This window comes from Gobio gobio (genome assembly GCF_949357685.1).
Source record: "Gobio gobio genome assembly, chromosome: 10".
Taxonomy (NCBI): domain Eukaryota; kingdom Metazoa; phylum Chordata; class Actinopteri; order Cypriniformes; family Gobionidae; genus Gobio; species Gobio gobio.
Window position 1 is genome coordinate 14076076 of NC_137116.1, and position 17500 is coordinate 14093575.

Below are 17500 nucleotides of genomic sequence, written 5' to 3' on the forward strand. Positions count from 1 at the left end.
GTGTGTGTGTGTGTGTGTGTGTGTGTGTGTGTGTGTGTATGTATGAATGTGCGTGTGTGTATGAATATGTGTGTGTATGTATTTGTGTGTGTGTATGTGTGTGTGTGTATATGTGTATGAATATGCGTGTGTGTATGTGTGTGTATGAATGTGTATGAATGTACATTCAGACTTTGTTCAGACTTGTGGATTCATCACAAAGAGAACCAGCTACTTTTATGAAATATTCCATAATTGTGCAATATTTGGGATAAAATCAACCAGAACCAATATTCTAAAACATCCTTGATACCAAACACTTTTATAAATTTATACTCTCCACTAGACCCCTGAAGGTGTGCTGTGATATCCAGCACCAAGATGCTAGCAGCAGATCCTTTAAGTCCTGTAAGTTGCGAGGCGGGGCCTCCATGGATCGGACTTGTTTGTTCAGCTCATCCCACAGATGCTCGATTGGATTGAGTTCTGGGGAATTTGGACTCAAACTTGTTGTTGTGCTCCTCAAACCATTCCTGAAGCATTTGTGCTTTGTGGCGGCTATCTATCAGAACCAGCATTAACTTCTTGAGCAGTTTGAGCTCCAGTAGCTCATCTGTTTGATCGGACCACACAGGCATCAATAAGCCTCGGCCGCCCATGACCCTGTGGCCGGTTCTCCACTGGTCCTTCATGACCCTGTGGCCGGTTCTCCACTGGTCCTTCATGACCCTGTGGCCGGTTCTCCACTGGTCCTTCATGACCCTGTGGCCGGTTCTCCACTGGTCCTCCATGACCCTGTGGCCGGTTCTCCACTGGTCCTTCATGACCCTGTGGCCGGTTCTCCACTGGTCCTTCATGACCCTGTGGCCGGTTCTCCACTGGTCCTTCATGACCCTGTGGCCGGTTCTCCACTGGTCCTTCATGACCCTGTGGCCGGTTCTCCACTGGTCCTCCATGACCCTGTGGCCGGTTCTCCACTGGTCCTTCATGACCCTGTGGCCGGTTCTCCACTGGTCCTTCATGACCCTGTGGCCGGTTCTCCACTGGTCCTTCATGACCCTGTGGCCGGTTCTCCACTGGTCCTCCATGACCCTGTGGCCGGTTCTCCACTGGTCCTTCATGACCCTGTGGCCGGTTCTCCACTGGTCCTTCATGACCCTGTGGCCGGTTCTCCACTGGTCCTCCATGACCCTGTGGCCGGTTCTCCACTGGTCCTCCATGACCCTGTGGCCGGTTCTCCACTGGTCCTTCATGACCCTGTGGCCGGTTCTCCACTGGTCCTTCATGACCCTGTGGCCGGTTCTCCGCTGGTCCTTCATGACCCTGTGGCCGGTTCTCCGCTGGTCCTTCATGACCCTGTGGCCGGTTCTCCAGTGGTCCTTCATGACCCTGTGGCCGGTTCTCCGCTGGTCCTCCATGACCCTGTGGCCGGTTCTCCACTGGTCCTCCATGACCCTGTGGCCGGTTCTCCACTGGTCCTTCATGACCCTGTGGCCGGTTCTCCACTGGTCCTTCATGACCCTGTGGCCGGTTCTCCACTGGTCCTCCATGACCCTGTGGCCGGTTCTCCACTGGTCCTTCATGACCCTGTGGCCGGTTCTCCACTGGTCCTTCATGACCCTGTGGCCGGTTCTCCACTGGTCCTTCATGACCCTGTGGCCGGTTCTCCACTGGTCCTTCATGACCCTGTGGCCGGTTCTCCACTGGTCCGTCATGACCCTGTGGCCGGTTCTCCACTGGTCCTTCATGACCCTGTGGCCGGTTCTCCACTGGTCCTCCATGACCCTGTGGCCGGTTCTCCACTGGTCCTCCATGACCCTGTGGCCGGTTCTCCACTGGTCCTCCATGACCCTGTGGCCGGTTCTCCACTGGTCCTTCATGACCCTGTGGCCGGTTCTCCACTGGTCCTTCATGACCCTGTGGCCGGTTCTCCACTGGTCCTTCATGACCCTGTGGCCGGTTCTCCACTGGTCCTTCATGACCCTGTGGCCGGTTCTCCACTGGTCCTCCATGACCCTGTGGCCGGTTCTCCACTGGTCCTCCATGACCCTGTGGCCGGTTCTCCACTGGTCCTTCATGACCCTGTGGCCGGTTCTCCACTGGTCCTTCATGACCCTGTGGCCGGTTCTCCACTGGTCCTTCATGACCCTGTGGCCAGTTCTCCACTGGTCCTCCATGACCCTGTGGCCGGTTCTCCACTGGTCCTTCATGACCCTGTGGCCGGTTCTCCACTGGTCCTTCATGACCCTGTGGCCGGTTCTCCACTGGTCCTCCATGACCCTGTGGCCGGTTCTCCACTGGTCCTTCATGACCCTGTGGCCGGTTCTCCACTGGTCCTTCATGACCCTGTGGCCGGTTCTCCACTGGTCCTTCATGACCCTGTGGCCGGTTCTCCACTGGTCCTTCATGACCCTGTGGCCGGTTCTCCACTGGTCCTTCATGACCCTGTGGCCGGTTCTCCACTGGTCCTTCATGACCCTGTGGCCGGTTCTCCACTGGTCCTCCATGACCCTGTGGCCGGTTCTCCACTGGTCCTCCATGACCCTGTGGCCGGTTCTCCACTGGTCCTCCATGACCCTGTGGCCGGTTCTCCACTGGTCCTTCATGACCCTGTGGCCGGTTCTCCACTGGTCCTTCATGACCCTGTGGCCGGTTCTCCACTGGTCCTTCATGACCCTGTGGCCGGTTCTCCACTGGTCCTTCATGACCCTGTGGCCGGTTCTCCACTGGTCCTTCATGACCCTGTGGCCGGTTCTCCACTGGTCCTTCATGACCCTGTGGCCGGTTCTCCACTGGTCCTTCATGACCCTGTGGCCGGTTCTCCACTGGTCCTTCATGACCCTGTGGCCGGTTCTCCACTGGTCCTTCATGACCCTGTGGCCGGTTCTCCACTGGTCCTTCATGACCCTGTGGCCGGTTCTCCACTGGTCCTTCATGACCCTGTGGCCGGTTCTCCACTGGTCCTTCATGACCCTGTGGCCGGTTCTCCACTGGTCCTTCATGACCCTGTGGCCGGTTCTCCACTGGTCCTTCATGACCCTGTGGCCGGTTCTCCACTGGTCCTTCATGACCCTGTGGCCGGTTCTCCACTGGTCCTTCATGACCCTGTGGCCGGTTCTCCACTGGTCCTTCATGTCCCTGTGGCCGGTTCTCCACTGGTCCTTCCTTGGAGCACTTTTGATAGAGACTGACCACTGCAGACCGGGAACACCCCACAAGAGCTGCAGTTTTGGAGATTTGTATTTATTTATTTATTTGGATGGGACAATGCATATTGATGAACGTACAATATAAATTGACGTAAATACACCGGATTTAGCACAAAGCTGATTTCCATCCGTAGTCCCAGACATGGATAAACAAACAAAAACAAACATATAAAGATAAAAAATGTCAATGCAAAAATAAAATACTACTATATTTCAGATATTAAAAAAGAAAACTATTCCTCTGCATAGTCATCCTAAAGTGCTTATTACAAATACACCTATTTTATTAAAGTGCCAGTGCTTCTCACCTAATGTTCAGGTTTGGTTGTTAATCAGACATCTTTTAAGCTGTTTCTTCAACGAATTAAAAGTGGGGCTTCCTCTAATTAACGTTGGTAAAGTATTCCAACTTGTGCAGCCTTTAATAGATGCGCAAAAGTAGACTTTCTAAATTGTACTTCACAATCACCGCGAACAATTGACCTAGAGCTATCTCACTATTTCTCTTTTTAATAAAATCCCCCAGGGCCGGTGAGGGCCATTCCATTCATAGATCTATATATAAGACTATAGTTTTAAACACTTTTAAGTTTTCAAAGCTTAGGAGCTGATACTTCTCTCAAATTAAACAATGGTGAAATGACTGTGGTTTCCTACAATCTAAAAAAAAAGGTTCTATATTGCACCAAAAATGGTTCTTGGCTCGTAATCATAGGGGAACCTTTTTTAGTGCTATATAGCACCTCTGAAGAACCGCTGAAGAACCACTGAAGCACTAAAAAAGGTTCCCCTACGAGCCAAGAACCATTTTTGGTGCCATTTAGAACCTTTTTTTTTTTTTTAGAGTACACCTTAACTGCTTTTTTGTAGAGTTGATCAATGGTTTTTAGTGCAGTGACCCCAGCAAATGCCCAGACTGTAAATCAGTGTTCGATATGTAAAATAGTCATACAATGTAGGTTGGATTTAGCCGCCTCTGTTGTAATAAAGGGCCTTATTTGTTTGTAATTTTGTAGATTATATTTTATTGTGGACCCACTTTATATTAGGTGGCCTTAACTACTATGTACTAACATTTTAATTAATCAATTGATACTATGCACTTATTGTGTACATAAATGTTTTTACATTGTACTTCCATTTAAAAAAATACCTGCATGTAATTACATCTGTAGTTAATTTCTGTAGTTACATTTGTAATTACACAGTTGACATTTTTCTTACACCAAACCCTACCCTTAAACTTACCCATACCACCACACCTGTCCATAACTTTACCCTTAAACTTACCCATACCACCACACCTGTCCATAACCCTACCCTTAAACTTACCCATACCCCCACACCTGTCCCTAACCCTACCCTTAAACTTACTCATACCCCCACACCTGTCCCTAACCCTACCCTTAAACTTACTCATACCCCCACACCTGTCCCTAACCCTACCCTTAAACTTACTCATACCCCCACACCTGTCCATAACTTTACCCTTAAACTTACTCATACCCCCACACCTGTCCCTAACCCTACCCTTAAACTTACTCATACCCCCACACCTGTCCATAACCCTACCCTTAAACTTACCCATACCCCCACACCTGTCCCTAACCCTACCCTTAAACTTACTCATACCACCACACCTGTCCCTAACCCTACCCTTAAACTTACTCATACCCCCACACCTGTCCCTAACCCTACCCTTAAACTTACTCATACCCCCACACCTGTCCATAACTTTACCCTTAAACTTACCCATACCCCCACACCTGTCCCTAACCCTACCCTTAAACTTACTCATACCACCACACCTGTCCCTAACCCTACCCTTAAACTTACTCATACCCCCACACCTGTCCCTAACCCTACCCTTAAACTTACTCATACCCCCACACCTGTCCATATCTTTACCCTTAAACTTACTCATACCACCACACCTGTCCCTAACCCTAACCTTAAACTTACCCATACCACCACACCTGTCCCTAACCCTACCCTTAAACTTACTCATACCCCCACACCTGTCCCTAACCCTACCCTTAAACTTACTCATACCCCCACACCTGTCCCTAACCCTACCCTTAAACTTACTCATACCCCCACACCTGTCCCTAAGCCTACCCTTAAACTTACTCACACCCCCACACCTGTCCCTAACCCTACCTTTAAACTTACTCACACCACCACACCTGTCCCTAACCCTACCTTTAAACTTACTCACACCACCACACCTGTCCCTAACCCTACCCTTAAACTTACCCACACCACCACACCTGTCCCTAACCCTACCCTTAAACTTACCCATACCACCACACCTGTCCCTAACCCTACCCTTAAACTTACCCACACCACCACACCTGTCCCTAACCCTACCCTTAAACTTACTCACACCACCACACCTGTCCCTAACCCTACCCTTAAACTTACTCACACCACCACACCTGTCCCTAACCCTACCCTTAAACTTACTCACACCACCACACCTGTCCCTAAGCCTACCCTTAAACTTACCCATACCACCACACCTGTCCCTAACCCTACCCTTAAACTTACTTATACCCCCACACCTGTCCCTAAGCCTACCCTTAAACTTACTCATACCCCCACACCTGTCCCTAACCCTACCCTTAAACTTACTCACACCACCACACCTGTCCCTAACCCTACCCTTAAACTTACTCATACCCCCACACCTGTCCCTAAGCCTACCCTTAAACTTACCCATACCACCACACCTGTCCCTAACCCTACCCTTAAACTTACTCACACCACCACACCTGTCCCTAAACCTACCCTTAAACTTACTCATACCCCCACACCTGTCCATAACCCTACCCTTAAACTTACTCATACCCCCACACCTGTCCCTAACCCTACCCTTAAACTTACTCATACCACCACACCTGTCCCTAACCCTACCCTTAAACTTACCCATACCACCACACCTGTCCCTAACCCTACCCTTAAACTTACTCATACCCCCACACCTGTCCCTAAGCCTACCCTTAAACTTACCCATACCACCACACCTGTCCCTAACCCTACCCTTAAACTTACTCATACCCCCACACCTGTCCCTAACCCTACCCTTAAACTTACTCATACCCCCACACCTGTCCCTAACCCTACCCTTAAACTTACTCATACCCCCACACCTGTCCCTAACCCTACCCTTAAACTTACCCATACCACCACACCTGTCCCTAAGCCTACCCTTAAACTTACCCATACCACCACACCTGTCCCTAACCCTACCCTTAAACTTACTCACACCACCACACCTGTCCCTAACCCTACCCTTAAACTTACCCACACCACCACACCTGTCCCTAACCCTACCCTTAAACTTACCCATACCACCACACCTGTCCCTAACCCTACCCTTAAACTTACCCACACCACCACACCTGTCCCTAACCCTACCCTTAAACTTACTCACACCACCACACCTGTCCCTAACCCTACCCTTAAACTTACTCACACCACCACACCTGTCCCTAACCCTACCCTTAAACTTACTCACACCACCACACCTGTCCCTAACCCTACCCTTAAACTTACTCATACCACCACACCTGTCCCTAACCCTACCCTTAAACTTACCCATACCACCACACCTGTCCCTAACCCTACCCTTAAACTTACTCATACCCCCACACCTGTCCCTAAGCCTACCCTTAAACTTACCCATACCACCACACCTGTCCCTAACCCTACCCTTAAACTTACTCATACCACCACACCTGTCCATAACCCTACCCTTAAACTTACTCACACCACCACACCTGTCCCTAAACCTACCCTTAAACTTACTCATACCCCCACACCTGTCCATAACCCTACCCTTAAACTTACTCATACCCCCACACCTGTCCCTAACCCTACCCTTAAACTTACCCATACCACCACACCTGTCCCTAACCCTACCCTTAAACTTACTCACACCACCACACCTGTCCCTAAGCCTACCCTTAAACTTACTCATACCCCCACACCTGTCCCTAATCCTACCCTTAAACTTACCCATACCACCACACCTGTCCCTAACCCTACCCTTAAACTTACCCACACCACCACACCTGTCCCTAACCCTACCCTTAAACTTACTCACACCACCACACCTGTCCCTAACTCTACCCTTAAACTTACCCATACCAGCACACCTGTCCCTAACCCTACCCTTAAACTGACCCATACCACCACACCTGTCCCTAACCCTACCCTTAAACTTACTCACACCACCACACCTGTCCCTAAGCCTACCCTTAAACTTACTCATACCCCCACACCTGTCCCTAATCCTACCCTTAAACTTACTCACACCACCACACCTGTCCCTAAACCTACCCTTAAACTTACTCACACCACCACACCTGTCCCTAACCCTACCCTTAAACTTACTCACACCACCACACCTGTCCATAACCCTACCCTTAAACTTACCCACACCACACCTGTCCCTAACTTTACCCTTATCCCACCTCAATATCAGCAAAAGTGTTTTGCAATACAATTTGAACACAGTAAGTACATTATACTTATTTTTTGATGGAAGTACATAGTACTTAAGGCCACCTAATATACAGTGGGGCCTTTATTGTTTTGGATACCTTTTTTATATGTTTTTTAAAGTGAGGTTTGAATCCAGTATAAGTCCAGGAGATGCTCTGACCCAGTCGTCTAGCCATCACAATCTGGCCCTTGTCAAACTCGCTCAAATCCTTACACTTGCCCATTTCTCCTGCTTCTAACACATCAACTCTGAAGACAACATGTTCACTTGCCGCCTAATATATCCCACCCACTAACAGGAGATCATCAGTGTTATTCAGAGTTCATAATGTTATGCCTGATCGGTGTATGCAACTGTAGTGTAACCTTTTACGATGCGTAAAAGTCGATCCCGACAGTGGATGAGATGTGATGAATATTCCTCTCATATACAGGAACATAACAGAGACTTCCGATGATAAACAGCTCGATCATATCCCGCTAACGAACGCTGTGGAGCCGAAGCTGAGTCCGGAGCGCTTCCCAAATGAGCCATCGGGAAGCCATGGTCGTTTCTGTGACCCAATTAAAAGTGAAGGCCGCGTTTGATTGACTTCAGCAACTCGACGTTGTTTACGGTGATCCGAGGCCGGATCTCTCCCTCCGGACGGCCCTCCGAATAACCGAGCCCATTACAGCCAAACCCGGGACAGAAGCTCGCGACGGCGGGATGTGATCGATCGTTAATTGCCACACACTTTGATCACCGGCGTTTATTTTAATGAGCGGCGTACGGAGAGCGGGATATTAGCAGCGTGTTCATTAAACTAATGGATATGAAGAGCTGGAATAAAAGGAGGTGAAATATAAGAGGAGGCTCGGCGTGTCTTTCCCAGATTCCTCGGCCTGGTCTTAATTACGCAAAATATGCCTCAGATGTCGGGCCACGATAAAGATGAACATCCGCCCCAAACAAATTAGTGCTCATTACCGTCGCTATTTCAATAAAGCGACATAAATCACCTGATGAATTCATCGATGTATGAGCCCTTCCCCGCTCACTGCACTGAAGGAAACTCTAAAATCCATACATTTCCTCCGCCTCTGCTCTGAAAACACACAGGCTCACCGCCGGCTGAGCAGATGTAAAGATACAGCTTCAGAATCTGCATGATTTACAAGCGTCCGCATTAATAACTGATCATGTGAACGGCACGACGCAGCCAAAATCATGCATTAAAGCTGCACTATGTAACATTTTTGCAGAAAAATATCCAAACACCACTAGGCCAGATTTGTATATTGTGTTCAGTACTTACAATATCCCAAATATTACTGTTATTATGGTTATTGAACTTAATTTACCTACAGGTGTAGAATTAAGATCTACACATAAATAATATAAAATATAAAATTAAAAAAAGAAATGAATAAAAATCTAAAAATGAATAAAATAGAATTAACATCTGCTCATAACAAAAAATAACACAATAAATAATATAATAAAACAAAAATTAAAATAATAAAAAATAAATGTTATTATTTTATGTAGAATTAACATCTGCTTATAAAATAAAATATAGAAAGAATATAATATAATTAATATATATACACCATATATATATATATATATATATACACTCTAAAAAAAAGGCTTGTAATCATAGGGGAACCTTTTTTAGTGCTATATAGCACCAATTTTGGTGCTTCAGTGGTTCTTCAGCGGTTCTTCAGAGGTGCTATATAGCACCTTAGTCAAAGAACCGGTGAAGAACCTCTGAAGAACCAAAATTGGTGCTATATAGCACTAAAAAAGGTTCCCCTATATTACGAGCCAAGAACCATTTTTGGTGCAATATAGAACCTTTTTTTTTTTTAGAGTGATATATATATATATATATATATATATATATATATATATATATATATATATATATATATATATATATATATATATATATATATATATATATATATATATATATATATATATATATATATATATATATATATATATATATATATATATATATATATATATATAATTTAAATAAAAACAATAAAATCTAATAATATAAAACAAATAAAACAAAATAAAATAAAATCTCATGAAGTGATTATAAGACATTTCCTTTAAGGTAAAAGTTGTGTGGAATTACCAAATCTAATAAGTCAGTATTATTACTGTTGTTACAGTTCTTCATGAGATGACACAACACGACACAATAAGGTTGTTTATAAGGCATTATGCATTATGTATTATAATGCAATATGAATACTCTTATGATGCATTATAAATGCTTTATCTGGTGTTATAATGCATTGTTATCTTATAAAAGTTTACCACAAATACGTAAGTATTATAATGTATTGTAACTATTGTTATGATTATTTATCAGATGGTACAACATATAAGGTTGTTATGCATGTATTATAATGCATTAAGAATACTCTTATGATTCCTAGAAAGTGTCACCGAGTGGAACAAAAACTATCATAAAGTCTTAATAATGTTTATAATATTTTTGAAATGCATTTCTCCATCTTTCTGCGTTCTCAAGCTGTGTTTAGCAGAGCGTCGTCTCGTGTTTCTGCTCTCAGAACATCAGTAATGAATAAAAATGGACTTGTTCAAGTCATTTAGGAAGCAGCAGCAGCTCGTAAAGGACTTTTAATCCAATGTTCCCAGAAAAAGAGTATCCCGAGGGTCAATACAGAGCGAGCAGAGACTCGCAGACATCAACACAATCTCCAACCCATCAGCGCTTGATGCCTTCTCAAGCTGAATATTCCTCTCCAATCCCATTATCTGCGCTCAAACTTCAGGATGAGGATGACTCCAGTGTCTTATCACTGCAAAACCACTGCGTCCAAACTCCTCACAACTACACAAACTCCTCACAACTACACAAACTCCTCACAACTACACAAACGTCTCACAACTACAGACGGACGCAGGAGAAGCGGAGCCATTCATGAGATCAATCCCGAGGGATCCAATCTCAGCGTCCCAGACAGAGAGAGGGAACTTTACAAACACTAGCTTACATCCCATAATCATCTGCCTATGAGTGAGTGATGAGATCAGCTCCTGTGTGTCTGAAGGGATTCGGGAATGAGTCCGAGATCTGATCCGGCCCGGAGAAACACATCCAACACTCCAGGACTTCAGCTATCATACGCTCTATATGGGAATCTCACTACAACAGTCTCATATTTCATCTCAAAATATAAATATATATTATGCTTAAAGAAAATAAAGCCTATGTTTATGACCGTAAAGATTTGTTTGCATTGCAAGATTATTTTCTTGTAAATTTAGGCACTTTTCTTTAAATCACCAGTGCAACAAATACTATCATGACATATAAAGTCTTAATAATATTAATAAAGATTAATATACAAAATGTAAAATCCACAACAAAAAAGGCAGAACCTTTACCATTTCTAATTTCTGTGAATTTTGGGGTGAAATATGAGGTGGACATGAGAGGGTTTGAAAAATGAGAAGAACATCTGCTCAAAAATAAAAAAATGAAATAAAATAAATATAAATTAATACAATTAAAATCAATATAAAATTAAATAAAATTTTAATTATGTATTAAAAAAAACACAGGTGTAGAATTAACATCTGCTCATAAATAAATAAAAAAGATATAAAATAAATAAAAAATTATAAAATTAAATAGATAAAAAAATTATAAAATTAATCAAAATAATTAGAAATTCAATTAAAATAAAATAATATAAAATAAAGCCACTGGTGTAGAATAAACATCTGCTCATAAATAAAATAATAATAAAATTAACTAATAATTAATATAAAATTAAATAAAAATAAAACTATATACTAATCCAATTAAAAAAAAATCATAATTTTTTTTTTATAAAAAATAAAATAATATAAAATAAACCACATGGGTAGAATTAATATCTGTTCATAAATAAAAGGAAATCAATAAAAAATAAATTAAAATAAAATAAAATAAAATAATATAATATAATATAATATAATATAATATAATATAATATAATATAATATAATATAATATAATATAATATAATATAATATAATATAATATAATATAATTAATATAATATAATATATAATATAATATAATTAATATAATATAATATAATTAATATAATATAATATAATATAATATAATATAATATAATATAATATAATATAATATAATATAATATAATATAATATAATATAATATAATATAATATAATATAATATAATATAAAATAAACCCACAGGTGTAGAATTAACATCTGATCATAAAAAATAAATAAAAATTAAATATAATATAATAAAGAAATATATAAATATTTAAAATAAATAAATAAATAAAATAAATATTATAAATAAAATAATAAATAAAATAAAATAAAATATATAAAGACCATACTCATATATCTAAAAATCTAAATACAAATTCATGAGAGGGATTCATGAGATTCAACCAAATATGTAATAAATAGAAATACAAATGATCATCTGCTCTCGCTGGTCAACAAGTGAAACTCTTCAGTCGGTCAGTGTGTGAAAGCACAATAAAGTCTGAAACTGAAGAGAGCAAAAGTGTGTTGTGTTTACAGTGCCCGGATCAGGACAACACAACATGATGAGCTCATGAGAGAATGAAGATCCAGGATCCTCCACACACACACACACACACACACACACACACACACACACACACACACACACACACACACACACACACACACACACACACACACACACACACACACACACACACCTCTGGCGTAAGACCATCTTCAGCACAAACCAGAGAACTTCAGCTAAAAAACCTCCTTCAGATCATCACACAAACACACTGGAGACACGTAATGAGTCCAGCAGAGGATTCTGGGAATGTGTGTGTGTGGCGTGTGGTTTCTGGTGCATTAATCGGTTCATCTGGAAATCTGGATCTTGTGGCTGTGGCATTAATTCAACCTTCATCCTCCCATTAACCTACTTTTCAACAGTGTGTGTAATAAGCCTTCAGGAGTCACGCATCTGCTGAGTTTCTGCAGATCATACTCATTAACATCCATACTTAACAACAGCAAATAACTGCACAATTCAAATAAACATTAACACACACACACACTACAGGTCAAAAGCTTCTGAAAGAGTCTCTTCTGCTCACCAAAGCTGTGTTTATTAGATCATAAATACTGTAAAAACTGTGAAATATTCTAATGTAAATCAGCTGTTCTCTATGTGAATATACAGTAAAGTGTATAGAATAAACCATGTAATATTCTGAGATTCTTCACAGGAAGATTTTAAGAACAGATGCTAATAATATCAAAATGCCCAAATATAAAACTATATACACTATATTGCCGAAAGTATTGGGACGCCCCTCCAAATCCCTGGAGTTAACCTGCTGAGCGTCTCGATCACATGACCACTAAACAGCCAATGAGAAGAGTTCGAGTTCGGCGCAGGTCTCCAGTACGAGCTGTGAATCTCTCGGTGATTTGATTTCATTTAAATCCAGTTAAACAGCGCTGACATAAAGGGTTAGTTCACCCAAAAATGAAAATTGTGTCATTAATGACTGAGCCTCATGTGGTTGGACACCCGTCAGACCTCCGTTCATCTTCAGACACAAATGAAGATATTTTAGTGTAAATCTGATGCTCTGAAAGGCCTCCATTGGCTCAATGCACTTTACACTCTCAAGACCCTTAAAAGACACTAAAGACTAAAGTTACAAAGTCCATCTCACTACAGCGGCTCTACAATAACTTTATGAAGAGACGAGAATAGTTTCTGTGCGCAAAAAAACCCTAAATAACAACTTATATAGTGAGGACGATTTCAAAACACGGCCTCATAAAGCTTCGAAGCGTTATGAATCAGTGAGTCGATTCAGCGGTTCGAAGCGTTATGAATCAGTGAGTCGATTCAGCGGTTTGGATCGCCAAATTTCAGCAGTTTGACACGTGATCCTAATCATGATTCGACTCACTGATTCATAACGCTCTGAACCGCTGAATCGACTCACTGATTCATAACGCTCTGAACCGCTGAATCAACTCACTGATTCATAACGCTCTGAACTGCTGAATCGACTCACTGATTCATAACGCTTCGAAGCTTCATGAGGCCGTGTTTTGAAATCGTCATCACTATATAAGTCGTTATTTAGGGTTTTTTTGCGCACAAAAACTATTCTCGTCTTCATAAAGTTATTGTAGAGCCGCTGTAATGAGATGGACTTTGTATCGACGTCTTTAGTGTCTTTTAAGGGTCTTGAGAGTGTAAAGTGCATTGAGCCAATGGAGGCCTTTCAGAGCATCAGATTTACACTAAAATATCTTCATTTGTGTCTGAAGATGAACGAGGTCTGACGGGTGTCCAACCACATGAGGCTCAGTCATTAATGACACAATTTACATTTTTAGGTGAACTAACCCTTTAATCAACAACACTAACCTGCAAATCAGCTGAGCCGATTTAGTTCAAATACTGTTCAAACAACAATTCACCAACGTTTATCATGGGTTTACTGTGGTAACACTGATTGTAACCGTGGTAATTTGTCAGATTAATATCTAATTTTCTTTAATTTGTAATGTAGACATGTATTAAACGAGAAATAAAGGCCAAATTGGAGACTATTTTGTCATAAACTTGCAGTTTTGTGCATTTGTATTTACATGTTTATACACTAAATACCATAAAGCCATTCTAGATATAGAATTATATATATTTTTTTTTACTTTTTGCCTTGGGTGCACTGCAAAAAATGCTGTCATTGAGTATTTTTGTCTTGTTTCTTGTATAAATATATCTAAAAATTCTTAAATCAAGGTGCATTTACTAGATAAGTTAAATGACATCAGATATTTTTTCTTATTTTTTGGAAAATAAAATGAAATTGAAGTGAGTTTTTGCTTGAAACAGACTAAATTATCTGCCAATGGGGTGAGAAAAATAATGTTTCGGTTTGGAATCTTGTTTCTGTCCCAAACAGAAGATTATTTTTCTAATCCATTAGCAGATAATTTAGTTTGTTTCAAGCAAAAACTCAATTCATTTTGATTTTTCCCCCAAGAATCAAGAAAAAAATATCTTGATTTAAGAATTTGTTGATATTTGGACTGGAAAAAAGACAGAAATACCAAGTAAGAAAAGTATTGTTTGTAGTGTGGTTTTACCTGTGCTAAACTAATTAGAGCACTTGTTAAATTTAACACTAGAATCGCCACGGTGTAAAATTTACCCATGGCTGTTTTTCAAATGTACATCACAGATTTACAATAAAATATCCAAGTCTCCCAGTCACTGACTTTTACTAAAACTGTGTTATTTACAATCCCCTGTTGTTTAAAATTGTTTAGATAAAACCAGATTTAAAAATGCGGCATTTATACCTATAAACGCCAGCGGGTCAAATTTACCCCGATATAATTCCTCTATTTTCGTGCTGTGTTTGAGCAACGCGTCAACAGTCACGTGTTTTAGCCTATTTATAAATGCTCAAACTTTGTATTAATTATAAATTTTTGTTTTGCAATTTTGTATTGAGTATTGTTTGCTACTGTGTAGCTATTTATTCAAGTCTGCCCGTTTCTTGAAAAAAAAAAAAAACATCCGATATGATGGAATGAATAAAACAATTTTCATGATTTTCCCAAGTTTATTGGTGTTGTTCTCTTATTCAAATTATGAATGAACTATACAAATGAATAATTAATTAGGTCAAACTGTGCATATGTTATCCTTATCGTAAGTTGTCATACCTCTTATGCAGTGCTGTGAAATATTATTGTTCTTCATCTTCTTTGTCTATTTAGGGTATTTTAGTCATTTAAATAACGAGTTATCTTAATATGGGATTAATTACGTTTTATTATAATATTACACCACCCAAATATGTATTTATATCTAATTCTCGTCGCCTTTGCAGGCTGGTTTAGCCTATAGTCACCAAAAAGTGATTAGTGTGGCCTGCTTAAAATAGCATAAAACAACAGGACAAAAACATATAGTTGATGACTAAAAATAATCATTTCATGACTCTATACATTACTTTGTGAAGACAGTGGCATATTACGTTTTTTAGCCGTATCAATACAGTAATAATCTGCATGGGTAAATTATAGGTTTTAGGTATACAGCGACCTCTGGCGGTTCTAGTGTTAAATAAGAATAGAGTTCTAACTCACTAATAATATTTAAATTTCACCCATTAAAGGTTTACAGATATTGTTAAATATCTATACATTTACAAATGTCATTTATATATATATATATATACACACACATATATATATATATATATATATATATATATATATATATATATATATATATATATATATATATATATATATAAAATAGAAAAGTATCTACACACACACACACACACACACACACCGGGTTTGTCCACAACATCGAATCCGGCCCCCTTTTAAAAAAGTTTGGACACCTTTGCCTTAAGCGCTCGACAGATAAATCAGGACTCGGATGATCAGATGAAACCACACACACACACACACACACACACACACACACACACATGCCGATGAGAGGCCTGAGACGCTGTAGTGTGGCGTCTTTGGCAGGACGGCTCTTCTGGCAGCAGAACAGAGGCAGAAACATTCGCTACGGGCCACCAGGAAAACCAATCCGTCATTCGTGACATCTCAGGGCGCCGTTCAATCCGAAGCTTTCCATAAAGCGACAAAATTCCCACCGAATGTCTGACATGCTGGCATGAAGAGGCGAGTTACCCGCTCTAAACACTTCCAGAGGTTCAGATCGACCGCAGCGCTCGGCTCAGGCTGATCAACCTGCTCACTGTACACTTATGGATGAGCTCAAATCATATCACACATCTTTTAGGTTCACATCGAGCACTAAAGTGCACCAGTCAGGAGATCTTAAAGGGCCAGTTCGCCTAAAAGTGCTCATTTTCCAGCTGCTCTGTGTCTTTGTTTCCTGTACACAAAAAATGCTTTTCTTACTTAGTATTTTTGTCTTGTTTTCAGTTCGAATATCTAAAAAATCTTACATTAAGAAGCATTTACTAGACAAGCAAAAGTTTTTGTCTTGTTTTGGGGGAAAATAACTCAAAATGAAGTGAGTTTTTGCTTAAAATAAGCTAAATAATCTGCCAATGGGGTAAGCAAAATAATCTTGTTTTCTGTTTGAATTAAGATTATTTTTCTTACCCCATTGGCAGATTATTTAGCTTATTTTAAGCAAAAACTCCTTTCATTTTGAGATATTTTTCCCCAAAACAATACAAAAACTTTTGCTTGTCTAGTAAATGCTTTTTAATGTAAGATTTTGTAGATATTTGGACTGAAAACAACAAAAATACTAAGTAAGAAAAGCATTTTTTGCAGTGTAACTGTGAAAGTCATTTCCTGTGTTCAGATCAGAGGGATCTTCCTTCATCCTCATCCTCATCCATCTCCATCTCCACCCACTGAAGACGACACAGACTAGAGGAAACCTGAGGAGATTCACCCACAGGAAACACCGGCGTAATGAACACACACACACACACACACACGAGTGACGTCTCAGCACGGCTCATGTTCCCGATCTGAGCGAATCAACAGGCAAACGTTCAGTGATCGGTGGACACCTGTGCAATAAGTCCATTCAGGACATTTCCTCACTACTAAATATTCCACGCTCAACTGTTAGTGGGATTATAACAAAGTGGAAGCGATTGGGAACAACAGCAACTCAGCCACAAAGAGTGGGGTCAGCGCATGCTGAGGGTCACAGTCAGAGTCAATAAAGACCTCGTGTGGCCTTCAGATGAGCTCAA

The 17500-nt window shown here is 40.9% G+C and overlaps 1 protein-coding gene across 1 annotated transcript in view; it reads right to left on the reverse strand.

Annotated features, from left to right (window-relative positions):
* The window catches only part of fbxl17 (F-box and leucine-rich repeat protein 17), a 402189-nt gene that overhangs the window by 144450 nt on the left and 240239 nt on the right, over positions 1-17500 (reverse strand). The window lies entirely within an intron of this gene.